Raw genomic sequence first — 19,006 nt, forward strand, 5'->3', positions numbered from 1 at the left:
TCTTATACAGAGAGAAGTAAGTCAGAAAGAGAAAAACAAGTATATATTAAAGCATACATATGGGATCTAAAAAATGGTTCTGATGAATCTAGTAGAGAATGGACTTTCGGACAAAGCAGGGGAAGGTGATTGTGGGACGAATTGAGACAGTAGCATTGACATATATCATGAGTAAAATAGGTAGTTAATGGGGAGTTGCCATATAACAGAGGAAACCCAACTTGGCACTCTGTGATGACCTAGAGGTGTGGGATGGGGGAGGGAAGGGAGGCGCAAGAGGGAGTGGACGTGTATATATTTATAATTGATTCGTGATGTTGCACAGCAGAACCAACACAACATTGTAAAGCACTTTTCCACCAATTAAAAAGTAAAAATGTAAAAACAGGAAATAACCAAGAGAAAATGTCTTCAGAAACAGACATGGGCATTTACCCAGAGAACTGGGTCACATTCCACCCCATAGAGACAAGCCCTGTGAAGGGCAACAGCAGCCCTGCGCATGGGTTCAGAATCCTCATGCAGATTCTGAACAGCCCAGAATCATCAAGGAGATATGATGAGACCTGCCATGTGGGAGGTAGGGGGAGGCCAAAAAAAACACACACACAGGGGACACAGATGTATGAAGCAGGAGGACCCTCCAGAATGAGTTCATTAATTCATTCAACAAATACTGGAGAGATGCTTTCTACAGTGTTACATTGTGCTGGGCTTTGTATTCTTAGTTAAATTCAGTTCAGTTCAGTCGCTCAGTCATGTCCAACTCTTTGAGACCCCATGAATTGCAGCACGCCAGGCCTCCCTGTCCATCACCAACTCCTGGAGTTTACCCAAACTCATGTCCATTGAGTCGGTGATGCCATCCAGCCATCTCATCCTCTGTCATCCCCTTCTCCTCCTGCCCCTAATCCCTCCCAGCATCAGGGTCTTTTCCAATGAGTCAACTCTTCACATGAGGTGACCAAATTATTGGAGTTTCAGCTTCAGCATCATTCCTTCCAAAGAAATCCCAGGGCTGATCTCCTTCAGAATGGACTGGTTGGATCTCCTTGCAGTCCAAGGGACTCTCAAGAGTCTTCTCCAACACCACAGTTCAAAACCATCAATTCTTTGGCACTCAGCTTTCTTCACAGTCCAACTCTCACATCCATACATGACCACTGGAAAAACCATAGCCTTGACTAGATGGACCTTTGTTGACAAAGTATATCTCTGCTATCTAGGTTGGTCATACTTTCCTTCCAAGGAGTAAGCATCTTTTAATTTCATGGCTGCAATCACCATCTGCAATGATTTTGGGGCCCCCCAAAATAAAGTCTGACAGTGTTTCTATTGTTTCCCCACCTATTTCCCATGAAGTGATGGGACCAGATGCCATGATCTGTTTTCTGAATGTTGAGCTTTAAGCCAACTTTTTCGCTCTCCTCTTTCACTTTCATCAAAAGGCTTTTTAGTTCCTCTTCACTTTCTGCCATAAGGGTGGTGTCATCTGCATATCTGAGGTAATTGATATATCTCCCAGAAATCTTGAATCCAGCTTGTGCTTCTTCCAGCCCAGCGTTTCTCATGATGTACCCTGCATAGAAGTTAAGTAAGCAGGGGGACAATATACAGCCTTGACGTACTCCTTTTCCTATTTGGAACCAATCTGTTGTTCCATGTCCAGTTCTAACAGTTGTTTCCTGACTTGCATATAGGTTTCTCAAGGGGCAGGTCAAGTGGTCTGGTATTCCCATAGATTTAAATTAGTGGACAAGCACTGCAGCACAGGATCACTAATAGTGTGCTTAAGCACAAATCATTTACCCAGTGTAGACCTCAGTCTGCTCATATCACAGCTGGGCACAGAGATGTGTGGCCCTGGGGTGGGGTGGGCCATGGCCTGAAGAGACCCAAGACGCTTCCTGGAGCTCAGTGAGGTCTGTTTCTCTGCTGGAGTGACTGAGTTTCCTATATTCTTATGACTCGTGCACATTTTAGTATGTGTGTCTTTGTCAATGAAAGGGTCACCAAAAGGACGGATTTCAGTGCCTCTCCCAACTTGAATGAAATTCTGATTCTATGACTACTTCAGGTAAACTACTATGGTAGAGAAGAGAAATGTGAGCAAGACTTTTTAGAATGTGGTCCTAGATCCTTTTAACCAACTAACTGTGGTCTTGAACTATTTTCTCATCTACACAAGAAGTGGAATCAATTATGTTTTCTCTAACATCCCCCACACTCTATGATTCCTGCTATAAACATTCAGCTCCAACTGATGATGCTCTAAAGTGTGGTCAAGTAGCATCACTCCCAGGCCTTCTGTGTCAACATGGAAGCACCACATGAGACATTGTTGGTTTGAGAACTGTGCTGATAATGATAAACATGACTTCTCATCATAATTAACTTTTAAGTCCTACCTGGAATCATCTGTAAGCTATTAATCTACTTAGGGAACCATTCTTAAGAAAATGGTTAACACAAAGTTGGGATTCAATGGTTTTATCATCCACCACAAATATGTGTGTGGGGGGCTCTCCAAAAAATATATTTCTTCTCCCCATGTGGCTTTATCGCCCCTTCCTGCTCCTCTGTTTTCTCGTCAGAGAAAGAGCCTGATCCCTAGTTTTACTTCTCTGCTTTGAAAGCTCATAAAATTTTTTAACTTAAAAATCATTACTCTTTAGATCTGCCTATGAATCTTCATTTGAAATAGAAATAGCAAGAGTTATTTGGGGGTTTTGACAAAGACAGTAAATTCTTTAATTCGTTTCTCTATAAACCATTTAATTTATAGGCCCTAGTTAAGGGATTAATGGATCATCTAGCATGAGCTGTTTCTTGCCTCTGGATAAGTGGGTATTTTCCTCAAATTTTAAAAGTACTTCTTAAAGCCTTGAGGTTATTATCACTGTTAAGAAAGATGAATTTTTCCAAAAAACTGTTAGAGGCATCTCTCCCTAAGGAAGCCTCTTTGGAGACCCTCAAAGGCTATTATTTGGGTCAGTTATTTATATGCCTTCTTTGAACTCTATTTCTTTGAACTTTCTCTTTTATACTTTCTCTTGGAGAAAGGTAGACAGTCTGATGTTTGCAATTTCTTTCTGAGCCCCTGGGAATATGGACAATGATCGCTTCAATCTGGACATTATCTGTCTCCCACAGATGTTTGGCTGCCAGTTCTTCATCACCCCCACCCTCTCTAGAGAGAACATATGGGGGCAACATCTCTAGGGGTTCATGCTTAAGACACCAGCCTCATGGGAAACTGCCTGAGACGCTTAACAAACTAGTTACCAATGTGTTCTCATGACATCTTGCTTCTAAATTCCATTCTTCTTCCTCATTTCTTAGAATTCTTAGTACTAAAAAAAAAAGGTCCTCAAATTCAAGAACTCACAGTAAAAGATAGCTTGTCATGTTATTCTGGAAGTGGATCTATATTTCTACTTTCCCCCACAGAGTTTATAGACTCCGCAAAGAAATTGAAGAGACCTTGAAATGAAATGCCCCTAAGTCATCTCAGAAAGGTAATTCCCTCACAAAATCCAGAAGCTGGCCCAGCCTCTGTCGGCAATGGGCTGTGTATTACCTCCAACCCTGGAGCGGACATAAAACTCTCCCTACTGTCCCATTTTTCTGTCATTCCTTGAGAAAAATCTTCTCCCCACTTTGCTGAACAACATCCCTTTTGTGATTTTAGGTCCGTCTTTCTTAGCTCTCTCCTTCCTAGAGAGGACCGGCCATAGGAAAACCAGCGTCCATTTCTTAGTGTGTCTAGAGACTTCTTCCCCCAAAGGACAGATACTCAAGTTGGAGAAGGCTCATCCTGGGTTGTGTTTCTGCAGGACCCCCACCCCCACCCCCAGATCTGAAACAGCAGCTGCTAGGTCCCCAGAAAAGAATTTGCAAACTCCACTGTCTCACTGTTCCTGTTTGTGACACCAACTGTCTCACTGTGCACACTGTTTGCTGAACCCATGGTAGGCAAGGTGCGAACTAAGAGGCTAGAAGAAAATGTGAGGAGCCGTAGGAACTGCAGACACGTTATTCCCTCCTGGCTGGCACAGCAGCCGTAGTAGCAGACACAACATGTAACACAACATAACCACACACAACCCTTCCGGGCTGTTCCCAGTGAAGCTTTGACTGGCATACCCCACAAGGTAGCCCACGACCAAACAGGTAACTCGTGATGCACATGAGCAGTGCTCTAAGTGGGCTCAGCTGTTCCAGAATCGTTATTTACAAAACGCGGGGTGAGAGAGCCTGACCATGTCATCATGGCTAATTTCCCCACATCCATCAGGGGAGAAAGCGAGGCTTTCTTTCGAGGGGAAAAGTCTGGGCTTTCTTCAGATGAGAAAGTCACACGAAGGCTCCATGGTGGAGGTGCACCCTATCCCCCACCTGCCCTCACCTCTCCATGCAGACCCCAGACTTGGCCCTGAGAACACCACCAGGCCCAGGAAGGGTCTGTAGTCAGCAGAACCTTCTTGTTTGCCCTATGCCCATCCGCGCTTTGGAGCTCAGCAGGATCTTTCACGAAGGTTACCAGGTATGACCTTTACAATGACCTTGTGTAGAAGTCAGGGCAAGAAAATAGATTATTTGCCCCCCCCCCTATATTTTCTAGGAAAAAGAGACTTTATAGTGTGAAAGCACAAGTGCCAGTCGCTTTTCAACGTAGAATCCAAGTAAGCTTTTGTTTCAGCCATTCCCGTGTGTCAGGTTGTTGACTGTGTTACATTCCTTTCCCTGAGAAAGTCCACGTGATATTACTGAATTTATTAATGACACTTGTGGCACCTTTATTCTCTTAGTGATCAACAAGACGAAAAGCCAAAGTGTATGGTTTCAGGAAGACGGTCAACTAGCAGCCAAGTCTGAAACATCCCGGTGAGGAAGGAGCCGCTGCTACAAGTGAGGCAGGATTTGGAAACCCTGGAAGCGAGTCCTAGCTCCCAGCTGGCTGAATCCTAAAAGGCTGTTGCTTCTCCAGATCTGACCAGAGGGCAGCTTTTTAATGTAATCACTGCGGCTTCTCACTTCTGCACCTAAGAACATTATTAACAAGGAAAGCTGTCCTGGGATGCTGCCCCCCAGGGTGGCTGGTAAGCATTTTGTCAGCCTCAGCGTGCGTCCTCGCCAATGCACACTTGGCACAGAACATGCACGCCAGGGTGAGAAAGCTCATCAGCATTGTGGAATGGTTGTGTCTGACTATGAGACTACAGAAGATTTTTACACATACTAGCAAGAAAAATAAGCCTTTATGGGGTACCTGGTATATTCAGGGCATGGGACTGGGCTTGGAAGGTGCAAGGTGGCACCAGGCACAGGCTTTTCCCTAAAGGAACTGATAACATGGCTGGAGATGTAAGATGTGGGTATAAAAAATGGAAATTACAGTTGTCATATAGGACCTTTAAATCCAAAATGAGTGGTTTAGAAAATGAGTCTTGGGAGCTCAAAGGCAGAGCAGCTGGAGGGCTGAGATGGGTAGGGAAGCCCTGAATCTTTGGGTAAGAAACTCACAGGCTACACTTTCTGCTAATTTCATCCTCATCACGAGCACACGAGACAAAAGTCTGCGACTGCCTGCATGCGTGCATGCTCAGTCATTCAGTTGTGTCCGACTCTTTGCGACCGCATGGATTATAGCCTTCCAGGCTTCTCTATCCATGGGGTTCTCCAGGCAAGAATACTGGAGTGGGTTTTCATGCCCTCCTCCAGGGGATCTTTCCAACCCAGGGATCGAACCTGAATGTCTCCCTCCTATTTCCAAGATGGGGAAATCAAAGCTTGGAGTTGAGTAACTTGCCTAAGTCACATAGCTGTTGTCCAGGCTCTCTGACACCAGAACCTAGCTCTTAACTGTGATCCCAGATGAGGATCTTAGGCATAAAGGTGACTGGGAAAAGGTTACCATTCAGGGAGAAAGATCAGTTTAGCCAGTGGAGTTTGCAATGAAACACAGCAGAGGCAGTGGTTGGCTTTGCTAGCTCAACACTAGATGGCAAGGGTGACCTCGTGAGAGTCACAGCACCAAGAAGGGAACCCTGAGGTGGCCATACCACTAAATCAAACAGGCAGCACACCACTATATCAAACCATCCAGGACACACAGCAGAGAGCAGCCTGGAATTCTGGGAGATAATCTGGGTGGGGCAAGGCAGCATCCCAGTAGACACTGCTGCACGCACCAGGACAGCAGGAGGGTGACCCCCACACAGACCGGGGAGGGAGGGAGGGTGGGGACTTGGAGTTATCCACCCCCAGGATAGGTCGGCACCGTGAGGACAGAGTCAGAGTCGGTGACAGACGCCAGTAGCACTTGACATCCAGGGGTATGGCATTCCCTTTTTAGCATAAAGTTAACAAAAGATACACCAAACCACCACCAGGTGGGGAGGGGCACCAGATTCATCATCTGAATAACCGAGTAGAAAGGAAATCCGACTCCAGACATAAGACCCATGGACAGAGCTGAGTAGCAGCCAAATGAACCTGATGGCAAGTTGTACCCTTTCCTGACAAGGGCTCTAATGACTTCTGTCAGAGAGAATTGAGCAGCGTCGAAGATGGGATCAAGCCCACCAGTGAGCATCAGGGACCTCAGGGATGGTTGATTAAGGCTCCTAAAGATGGGAGATAAGCAGCACCGACAGTCATTTGGACCTGTTTTTAGCAAATATTTGACGAGCGCCTACTGTGCACCAAGCACTGCTCCTAGGGATGGACAGACAGACTTTGCCCCCTTGGCGTTCACATTCTAAGGGGCGTCATCATATCACTAAGATGCAGCAGAAGAGGGTTCTGGGAAAAGGGGAACCAGTTTCCAGAAGGGCAGAGGCAGAAAGCATCATGGGTTGTTCAAAAGAGAAAAGATTCATTTGGTTTCGGCAGGACGTTTATGGAAGGAATCTAGGGAATTCCATCATAGGCTGAACCCAGAGTCACCAAAGTACCAGATGTTTGCGCCTGAAAAGCCTGTGGCCCACGTGCAGAGGAGACCACCCTGTGCAGGGAGGTGAGGTGTGGGGAAGCAGGAGGCACACTAGTCCCAGGGCGGATGAGTCCCATGGCAGTCACTGTGACAGAAACCCTCTCAATCGTGTCCACCAAGCCTCAAGGGGCTTAAAGAAATGCATATGGCCCAGGATCCAGTCAGCAAAGCTCTCTCACCTGCATCTCTGACCTTGAACACACCCCAGAGCATTCCAGGTTGAGGCTGAAGCTCTCAAAGGCCTCTTCCAATTCTGAAATCCTTTAATGCCTTGGAGGATCCTCACCTGGGTACCAGAAATGAGCCTTCAGTTATGTCAGAGGGGTGGGGCATGGGGTCAGGGGGCAGTAGGCAAGCAGGCAGCAGGATCCAGGCTCTGTCCTGCTTCTGGAGTCCACTGTGGCCTTGAACTCGTCACGTCACTCTCCGTGGTCGTCATCCCAGAGGTCGCCAAGCCACCCCTCAGCTCTCAGGTTCATTGAGCCTAGAATTTCAGTTTGCTCTGACCATGAAAAACAACAAACACAAAGATTGCTTACTTTAAAAAAAAATACCATCTCTCAGTGAAAACATCTTAAAACAAACAGTGTTAATTGCCTGCTCCTTAGCACCTCATCTTTGCACTGAGGCTCGTAATTTGGCAGAGTCCACAACAGGAGGTATGGGTTTCGGTGTTCCTGTAGCATTTAAGTACATGCCTTTTCAAGTACAATATGAAGGAGTTAAGTCCAGGAAGAAGACAAAAGCCAACAAATTATTAAATTTATTTTGCACAGATTAAATTCATTGCACCGTGTACGTGGAATTCTAATGCAACCAGGACTCCCAGGTGATTTCCCATGCGGCTCAGCAAGCTTTAGAGCCATAATGAATGTGCCTGTGCTAACAATGCCATCAACCATTCCAGAACCAAAGGCTGTCAAAGCTTTCCTTTTCCTTTATTCTAGGTAGAAAAAAAAAAATTCTTGGGGAAAGTTGTAATCAGAGGGAGGAAAAAGTGACAGAAGATTGGCTAATTTGCCTCCCTAAGGCCTCTTGCAAGTCCTGTGGTCTGACTGCTTTATTATCCCAGTTTTTCTAATCACAGCTAAAACCATGGTGAAAATTCAAGCTAAATCTTGCAGCTATAAAGATATATTTTGCTTATTTCAGAAAAAAGGACCCAAGTGTACAAACAAGTTTAGAAAATCTGTGCACTGGTGGCCAGCATTTCTTAGCCTGGCCCTGAAACTGCTGCCCAGCACCGCTGGATAGCAGAGGTGATCGTGGCCAGCTGGAGTGGGCACTGCCTCTGTGCCGGGCACTGTGCTGATGGACTTACACCTCTCACCTCATTGCAGCCTCTAGCAACCAAGTCTGGGTGGCAGTAAAAGTGTCATCCTCTCCAAACCCACTTCTGCCTCCTGGTTTTGCTATTTCAGTAAATGACACCTTCCCTCCAGGGGCTTTCCTGGTGGCTCAGTGATAAAGAACATACCTGCCAAGCTGGAGATGTGGGCTTGATCCCTGAGTCGGGAAAATCCCCTGGACAAGGAAACAGCAACCCACTCCAGTATTCTTGCCTGGAGAATCCATGGACAGAGAAGCCTGGCGGGCTACAGTCCATGGGGTCACAGAGAGATGGCCCAGACTGAATTGCTCAACAACCATCCCTCCTCCTGCTCTCTAGCCTTGAGACCACTGGTATTCTTCCCAGGTGACCAGATCTCGGAAGAGATCCAGGTCCTCTTGGATAACGCTGGTCATCACATATGTTTTCAAACCCCTTCCCTGCTAAAGCTGTTCCCACCTTTTCTGACCTCTCCTCCTTATCAGAATCCTGCTGCATGAAAGCTTAGCCCAAGGCCTCCTCTCCTCAGCTAATGTTCTCTCCCTTCTCCACCCCTGCCTCTCCAGACACACACCTGTGTGTGTGCCAGCCCTGGCCCCAAGGAGTCTCCACCAAAACTTACCCATCTCCCAGCCAACACTGACTTGCTTGTGCAGTTGGAATGTTTACTCATGTTCACTGCGGGCTCTCTCTTCATTGGTATAAATCTCTTTCCAAACAAAGTGGAAAGTGACAACCTAGGTGGTGTCATCACTCAGTCGTGTCCGACTCTTTGTGACCCCAGGGACTGTAACCTAACAGGCTCCTCCGTCCATGGGATTTTCCAGGCAAGAGTACTGGAATGGGGTGCCATTTCCTTCTCCAGGGGATCTTCCCAACCCAGAGATCGAACCCGGGTCTCTTGCATTGCAAGCAGATGCTTTACCCTCTAAGCCACCAGTAGGACCATATCCCTGAATCATATAGCTCAGCGGTCTAAATAGGCAACTCAGGAAAATCAAATACACCACGTACATGGGATATAACAGACGCTGCAGTATGAAAGCTTACATAGTGTTTATGAGGGGCCAGACGCTCTTTCCTTCAGGGTTTTTAAAACCAGTTTTTAAATTGAAGTGTAGCTAATTTACGGTATTGAGTTAGTTTAGATGTACAGCAAAGTGCTTCTGTGATACACACATATATATTCTTTTTCAGATTCTTTTCCCTTTGCAGATTATTACAAAACATTGAGTAGAGCCCCTTGTGCTATACGATAGGTCCTTGTTATCTATTTTATACATAGTAGTATGAATCTGTTAATCCCAAATTCTCCATTTATCCTGCCCTTGCCCTTCCCCTTCGGTAACTGCAAGTTTGTTTTTTGTGCCTATGGGTCTATTTCTGTTGTATAAATAACATTTGTACAGTTGTTTAGATTCCACATATAATCAATATCATATGATATTTTGCTTTCTCTGACTTACTTCACTTAGTATGATTATGCCTAGGTAAATTCATATTGATGCAAATGGCATGATTTCATTCTTTTTTTATAGCTGAGTAGTATTGGGTAGGCCAAAACATTCATTTGGGTTTTTTTTGTAACATCTTATACCCTGTATAAACATTTTTGGCCAACCTAGTATTTATTGCATATATGTTCCACACCTTCTTTATCCATTCCTCTATTGAAGGACATTTAGGTTGATTCCATGTCTTGGCTATTATAAATAGTGTTGCAGTGAATGTTGGAGTGTGTGTATCTTTTCAGATTATAGTTTTTTCCAGATATATGCCCAGGAATGGGATTGCTGAGTCATATGGTAGCTCTAATTTTAGTTTAGACACTCCTCTAAGCACTGTAGATAGATTAACAACAACCATAAGAAACAGTGAATATTGTATATCCACATTTCACTGCTGAGGAAACTAAAGCACAGAGAGCTCAGGTGACTTTCTCAAGGTCACAAAGCTAGTGGGTAGTGGGCTCAGGATTTGAACCAGGCCATCTTATTCCAACATATGTGCTGTTAAGAAACCAAAGAAAGAGTATTTTTACTGTCTACCTCCAAACACATCAATATATTTTTTTTGTTCCCTTTCATTACATTTTCAACTTCTGATAAAATAAGAAAACACTTAGTTAACTGGTATTCTGGCCAAAGAGTCGGACAGGACGGAGTGACTTTCACTTTCACTCACTTTAGTTGACCAAATAATCAGAAACACACCAGGATTCTCTTATTTCCTTGTCAGCAAAATGCTAGCTTTTCATGAGTAAAAGGAGCATTAGTGTGGGGTTTATCCTGATGTATTTGGGCACTTCTCCATTTTACTAATTTGCTTTTATGTGGTCTGGACCCAGGAGAGTCTGAATCCAGGGACCAGACTGAGGGTGCAGCAATCTTAGAGAAAGCAGACGCTTGCTTGGGGCCTGTCAGAACTTGACTACTTTTTGAAATTTCACCACCGTAGCTTCATCCTTTAGAGTAAGTTTCCAATGTCTTGTCAAAAATGAAATTCCCCTGGAAAAAGCAGCATCTCACCTGCTGCAGAAGTCATTTCAGTAAAGAGCTAACATTTCTTCTCAATTAGTGGGGACAGGTGAGGGGGGTATTAGCACCTAGAGTGTGCAGAGAGGAAGCCTGGGATGGGAAGGCATATGTATTTCAGAATGCCTGGATTCAATTTTGAACCTTGGTGCCACATCTGAGGAGCTGCAGGTGGCCAATGAGGTCCTCAGGAGCCAGCGTCTGCTGCACAAGGAGATATTCAAATGAATGTTACAGGACATCTCCAGGTTACAGGACGCATCCCACTCAGATGTGTGTATGTGCTGAATCCGCTCTGAATCCCAACACCCAGAATATCATGAGAATGCCAAGGAGTAAATGAATCCACAGTCTTCACTTATAGCTGTGAGGATCTCCTCTTCCAGAGCTCTGGACCTTTACACTCAACCACCTTTCTGGTACTGTTACCCAGGTAGCTCATCTTCATTTAAAACCCAAATCACCACAGTCCTCCCAACACCAGATTCTTCTCCTTACATCCTTATCAATATCCTTGGCTTCACAGTATCGACATCTCTGACATGTTCAAAGTCTGTGGTTTGAAATTATCAGCATCTCCTTTGCTTCTCTCTCTGAGCAGTCCAAACCCTATTAATTCTTTTCCTGGATTTTCCCAGCTCTCTCCTCTCCTATCCATCTTATCTGCCAACACCCAGAATCACTCTTTTTCCCTCTCAGTGGCACATACTGGCTTTCCCTCTCCCAGACAAGTCAGCCACATTTAACTTAGCGACACAATGCCTGAAGACCATCATCGGCTTTCTCAAAAGTCCTTTGGCAGCTCACCAGTGCATGTAATGTTTGATTCTGGTCCATAGCCTCAGGTGCAGACATGGCCTGCGTCAGCCTGCATACAATCAGCAGACAGAAAACCTACCGATCAATTGAGCTGGTAAAATGTAATATAAAGAGCTGTTAGTAAGCAAAAGACCATTAACTACTGAAAGGTATAAGCTTTAAAATGTGCAAAGGTAGCAACTTCAGGAAGCGGCTAAAGCCCTTAGGACTGAAGGAAAGTGAACTTAGAAAGCTAGAGGGAAAGGCTTCTAATAATATCTAATAATGGACATTATTGCATCTACTATTTCATCCTATAGAATGTAAATCTCTTTCCCAGCTTGGTCCATTATGGAGAATATTATGTTTTGTTTGGTTGCTAAGCTGTGTCTGATTTTCTTTTTGCAACACCATGGACTGTAGTCTGCCAGGCTCCTCTGTCCATGGGATTTCCAAGGCAAGAATACTAGAGCGGGTTGCCATTTCCTTCTCCAGCTGATCTTCCTGGCCCAGGGATCAAACCCATGTCTCCTGCACTACAGGTGGATTCTTTACCACTGAGCCACTGGGGAAGCCCTATGGTGAATATAATTTTAAGTAATTATATGTACAATATAGTATGTAAAAATTACTTATAATATTATGACAACTATTTATGTCAATATTATGTTTATTTATTTATTTACAGTTAAAATACTTGTGTTCACACTGATACTCCTTATTCAAAATTCATATTAATGGAAGCTCTTCTCTCCTTCATCTAAGTCTCCTTCTGTCCACAGCAAGGATCCTGAGTTTTCCCTATGTCACACAAAAATTTCTCTGAATCACAATGCCAAAACTTCTATCAGGATACTTACTGAAAAACTATTTTAAATATTTTTTGTATGCTGTTCTCATTCTCTCCTCATTTTTCAGAATTACTGTATGTCTCTAGTGTCAGGGTATGGAACCATCACATACTCCACTTCAGGCCTAACCCCTTCCTCCGTCCTATGTGTAAACGTATCATCTCCAGTCTCTTCAGCTATCACCCCACTTGGCTGAAGCTCACTTTCCACATTAGTTCAGTTCAGTTCAGTTCAGTTCCTCAGTTGTGTCCAACTCTTTGCGACCCCATGGACTGCAGCACGCCAAGCCTCCTTGTCCATCACCAACTCCCAGAGTTCACTCAAACTCACGTCCATCGAGTCGGTGATGCCATCCAGCCATCTCATCCTCTGTCGTCCCCTTCTCCTCCTGCCCCCAATCCCTCCCAGCATCAGAGTCTTTTCCAATGAGTCAACTCTTCACAGGAAGTGGCCAAAGCGTTGGAGTTACAGCTTTAGCATCATTCCTTCCAAAGAACACCCAGGACTGATCTCCTTTAGAATGGACTGGTTGGATCCCCTTGTGGTCCAAAGGATCCCAAGCAAAAGCTCCTGGGAACTGCCTCCCTCAGGGTCTCACATGTTCAACCCAATTTGCTGCCATCGTCATTAAAACTTGGTTTGAGTAAATATATGAAATCCTGGGCTCACTTCCACATCCTGAACATTGCTCTGTCTTCCTCTGCTCTAAGGCATTGTTCTTGACGAGCCTGAGGATGGCCTACTCTTCTATCCCTCGTAAAGCTGCTGCTTGGATATTTATTCTGGGTCAGTTTCCCGGCTATGCAACGTGCACTTCCTATACATAATTTTAATATTTTATGCTATGAAGGTTTTCTTGAATTATGAAAGTATGATTAGGTACTTCTAAGTTATTTTATTATTCATGGATTTCGTATATATATATATATATTTATATATATACACACGAATTGGATTTTCCTTGCCTATTTCTGAATTTATCTCCTTAATACTTTCCATCTGTTCATTCATTTCCTTTTTCCCTTTCAATTTTTTACTGTGGTAAAATACACATAGCATACAATTTCCCATCTTAACCATTTTTAAGAGTGTGGCTCAGGAGCATTAAGCACCTTCTCACTCCTGTGCAGCCATCATCACCATCCATCTCTAGAATTCTTTTCATCCTGCAAAACCGAAACTCTATACCCATCAAAGAACATCCTCAAGGCCCACTCTCCCCTCCCGCCACTCAGTCCCCAGCATTCATTGTTTTAATCGTTCAATTTTTTCCCTCCTTTGAAGTATCCTATGACATCCCTTATAGTGTCAGTCGCTCAGTCATGTCCAGCTCTTTGTGACTCCATAGACTGTAGACTGCCAGGCTCCTCTGTCCATAAGATTCTCCAGGCAAGAACACTAACGTGGGTAGACATTCTCTTCTCCAGGGGATCTTCCTGACACAGAATTTGAGCCCGGGTCTCCTGCATTGCAGGCAGATTCTTTACCATCTGAGCCACAGGGAAGCCTGACATCCCTTATAAATGGAATCTAAAAAGAAATGATACAAATGAACTTACTTACAAAACGGAAAGAGACACAGACTTAGAAAACAAACTTATGGTTGCTGGGTGGCGCAGTGTGGGGAGGGGAAGTTAGGGAATTTGGGAAGGTTATGTACACACAGCTATATTTAAAATGCATAACCTCAATGTAAGGCAAAACCAATACAGTATTGTAAAGTAAAATAAAGTAAAAATTAAAATTAAAAAAAATAATAAAAAAAGAAAAAATAAATAAAAAATAAAAATAAAAAAATGCATAACCAACAAAGACCTACTCTATAACACAGGGAACTCTGCTCAATGTTATGTGCCAGGCTGGATTCATGGAGAATGGATTCATGTCTGCGTATAGCTGGCTCCCTTTGCTGTTCACCTGAAACTACCACAACAGTATTAATCAGCTATAGCCCAACACAAAATAATGCTTAAAGTCTGGAAATTTTTTTCCCTCCTTTTCATCATCTATTTATTGTAAAGTATTCCCTACTGTGCCTATTTACTCTTTGCCCTGGTGGCTCAGTGGTAAAGAATCTGTCTCCTCATGCAGGAGATAGGGGTTCGATCCCTGGGTTGGGAAGATCCTCTAGAGGAGGAAATGGCAACCCGCTCCAGTATTCTTGCCTGGGAAATCCCAAGGACGGGGAGCCTGGCGGGCTACAGTCCACGGTATTGCCAAAGAGTCAGATACGACTTCGTGACTAAACAACAACAATAAACTTCTAGTTAGTTTTAGTGTCTGAAATGATTTTTTTTTCTCTTGTGCCTAATTCTTTCTTAAGTTCTACCACTTCATTACTGAGTTTTCTTTAATATTCATCTTTTCCCTCGTTTTGAAAGAACGTTATAGTTTTCATTTTTGTAAGAATATCTCATAAAATATCTGATGTCTTATCTATAGAGATTCTACTTATTCTTTTTATCCTGCAATACATCTAAATATGATTTGAAAGCTGTCCTTTCCTGTGGCTTATAGAATAAGAGTCTAAGAAATAATTTATAGAATGAGATTTTCTAAACTTCTCAACAGGAGGCTCGGCTTAGAGTAACTTTCCCAGTTGGACGTCTCTAGGCCACCCTCTTCTGGTTATTTTGTGTTCATCCCGCAGTGAGAACTCTGCCTTCTGAGACAGCCTGGGTCTAGTCTCCATCACCACTTCCGGGTGGACTCCATATTCCTTTGGTCTTTATCATCCCTGACAAGTTCAGCTGAGGTTCTCCCTTCAGCAGTTTATTCTCAGTGTGGACTGTCACCCAGCTTTGATCTGGGAGAGACTCTGTTTGGTTGCTTTGAGGATGAAGGCAGCTCAGACCTTTCAAGCCCCTTCAATCTCACCACGGACACTCTGAGACCATCACCATCCCCAGTTTGCTGCTGTTCTCAAGCCAGTTGCTCCATTTTCCAGGAACTCCTTGCTTGTTATTTGGAAGCTGGCAGGTTGTCAGACACCCACTGCTTCTCTCTGCTCCACTTGGGCAGATGCCGTTCCCAGTAGGTCCTGTCGCTGTTGGCGATTTGTCACAACTCACCTAGGATTTGGGATTTGTGATATGAAGACTGTCTGCACCCTGGCATTTTTCTATCCTGGCTGTTCTACATGTTTTCTAGGGGAACCTGGGGAGCCACCACTGTGTTCTTCACAGATCCTCAGGGAGTACCTTTCAAATTTCCAAATCATATACCTTATACATGCATACATGCAGGCTAAGTCACTTTAGTCGTATCTGACTCTTTGTGACCCTATGGACTATAGCCCAACAGACTCCGGTGTCCATGGGGGTCTCCAGACAAGAATACTGGAGGGATTGCCTCCACACCCACATATCTTATGTCTCCTGCATTGACAGGCAGGTTCTTTACCACTAGTGCCACCTGGGAAGCCCACCTTATGCATGGAAAGGCTTTAATAAATATTTGCATAAGTAAATTTAAAAGTTTGAAGTCTCATTTCCTTCACACTTTATAATGTTAAGCAATAAGTGGCAAAAGTACAGAGGAAGTGAGATTACTCTTTGCTATCAACCCTTTGGCTTCCTGAGAACTCATTGAGCTATGCTTCTGACAGCCTTCCTTCACTTGTGGTTTCTCTTCCTCTTCCTAAGGCCCCTTCTGTTCAGCTATTTCTTCACTGTAGGATTCAAGTGGCTACATTTGTTAAGACTTTCTTCTCCTAAGGTTGTGAGTTAGATTTTTCTTTCTCAAACTGTCCTCACCAGGTTTAATGTCAAGTTTATAAAAACTAAACTCTTATGATGATTTGTCAAGCGTTCCTTTTTTTTCTCTCTGCTGGAAAAGTTTGCACGAGTTTTGAATTACTCATTTTTTAGTGTTTCCTGAATACATAGTTGGAGAAGACTCTTGAGAGTCCCTTGGACTGCAAGGAGACCCGACCAGTCCATCCTAAAGGAAATCAGTGCTAAAAATTCATTGGAAGGACTGATGCTGAAGCTGAAACTCCAATACTTTGGCCACCTGATGTGAAGAACTGACTCATTTGAAAAGACCCTGATGCTGGGGAAGATTGAAGGCAGGAAGAGCAAGGGGACGGCAGAGGATGAGATGGTTGGAAGGCATCACCAACTCAATGTACATGAGTTTAAGTAAACTCTAGGAGTTGACGATGGACAGGGAGGCCTGGCATGCTGCAGTCCACGGGATCACAAAGAGACATGATTGAGCAACTTCACTTCCTTCTGTCCAGTCTCAGAGGAAAACAGGTCCCCTTCTGGCTGAAGACAGCTCACCATATAGAATATTTATCCCACTCCCTCTTAAATTCTCTCCAGCAGCACGCCTTCCTCTCTTCACCCCCACAGACCCACCCCCAACCATGAAACTCACCAGGTCTCTGTTCAGAGAAAACGAACTTCTTCATCCACACTCAGCGGGGTCTCACCTGCCATTCACTTCCCAATTTCCTGACCCTCTCCCCCACCAACCCACTAACCCCTGAAGCTAAGCTGCAGTTACCTCTTCTTGGCCAAATACACTTGCTGGCTTTGGTCCTGCTGGACTTTCCAAGGCTCTGCACAGGCTCCGTGGGGATCGTCCTGTTCCCCAGCCTCTTCCTGACCCTTCCTCAAGGACTTGCTGATGTCCAGGTTCTCCCGTGCCCTCCTGTTCTGTACAGACCCTCCCTGACTGGTCCCATCCATTCCACGGTCCCTACAACATGTCGATGACCTCCGGGCCTCTGATTCTGTCTCTGAGCCTTTCATGAATCTCTTTCCTGTAAACAGATGAGACGTGGAATAAAGTCCACTCCTAGAGACTGTGGCGTGGGAGGTCCTCCTTAGACTGGGATACGGACCCTACTGATCCCTCCAGCCACAGAGCCGCGTCTTACTCCAGGGACACCCAAAGCCCCTGTGCTGCTTCTAGCCCCAGGCTTCTGCCCACGAGGGTCTTTTGTACTTGGGACATTCACATGCCCCTACCGCATCCTTTTCTTTGAAAGACAAGCGTTCCTGCCTCCAGGGTTGCCCTAGGCACTTTCTCACATTTAGCATGCCCTGTACATACATCTCTCAGAGAATTGTGTGTTTTACATTAAGTGAAGTGAAGTGAAGGTCGCTCAGTCGTGTCCGACTCTTTGCAACCCCATGGACTGGAGCCTACCAGGTTCCTCCATCCAAGGGATTCTCCAGGCAAGAATACTGGAGTGGGTTGCCATTCCCTTCTCCAGGGGATCTTCCCGACCCAGGAACCGAACCCAGGTCTCCCGCATTGCAGGTGGGTCCTTTATTATCTGAGCCACCAGGGAAGTATTGTATTAAAATCATACTCTAATGAAAGTTCCTGCCCTTTATCTGTGAGTTTCCTCACAGCAGATGTTGGGTTCCATTATTCCTGGTATCCCCAGCACCAAGTGCAAAGGCTACCATATAAAAAGCGGTCAGTAAACAGGTTTGAACTGGGCTCTCCTCGCACTGGCTGTATCAGACTCTAGTGCCCCAAGACGTGGTTTCTGCCAGTTCTCCTGTAGGAATGAAACCACTATAATGAAAGCCTTTCCAGATATTTCCACTCTTGAATCTGTCTGTGTTCCAAGTGTCCTTTGGAAGTTGTTTGCTTAGATCAAACCAGGCTGTGAAAAGAGAGTTGAATGGTGATCAGGGGTATCCAGAGTATGGCGTCTTTAGAAATAATGGACAACTCTGGTTACAGACTTGGTTTCTAGGGAGGGGAAACTGGCGCTGTGTCAACCTGCTGCAGGAATGGGCTTGTGTGAGAACAGACTAGAGTGTTGTCTCTCCCCCTCTGCATGAAAGAGTCCTGCAAGAAAAGATAACCCGAGTTTATTAATGAAATGAAATTCTTCATAAGACCCTGCAGCTACTTTTAAAATAAATAGAAAGCACTTCCAATGATAGATGAGATAAATTTTGTCCAAGTTGTCCTGGAGCTATTTCTTATATATTTTGGAGGATATAAGATCGATAAGTAATGGCTTATTGTATTTTCTTAAAAGGTATTAAAGGCACATAGTTCTTTTCCATGATTTCATTCCTCATTTATACAATTTAAAATTACTGTTCTGAGAAGTGGTTTCACTTTCCCCATTGAGAAGTAAAAATGAGGACTTAAACCAGTAATAAAACCTTCATAATGTCCTTTAAATTTTAATTCCATCCCCTCCAGGTTTGCTGGTTCCTGTAGTTAGTAGATTTCACATTTGATATTAATATCCATGTTTAAAGAGATCTCTGGTTACTTACCACAATTTCTTTATTCCTTTTAGCAACTTATTTAAATTCTGAAAATGCCAGCATTATTAAAAGTATCTAAAATATTTTTTTCCTTTTTTCCTAGTACAATTTTACTGACTTGAAAGCACCATATAGTTAGTACATCTTCCACTTTTACTTCTTGGAATTGGAATATTTTACTTCCTAGGAAGCAAATGCCTTTGAAATAGGTGCACTTTGGTAATGATTAGTAACATCAACTAACT

The sequence above is a fragment of the Budorcas taxicolor genome, chromosome 14 (genome assembly GCF_023091745.1).
Source record: "Budorcas taxicolor isolate Tak-1 chromosome 14, Takin1.1, whole genome shotgun sequence".
Taxonomy (NCBI): domain Eukaryota; kingdom Metazoa; phylum Chordata; class Mammalia; order Artiodactyla; family Bovidae; genus Budorcas; species Budorcas taxicolor.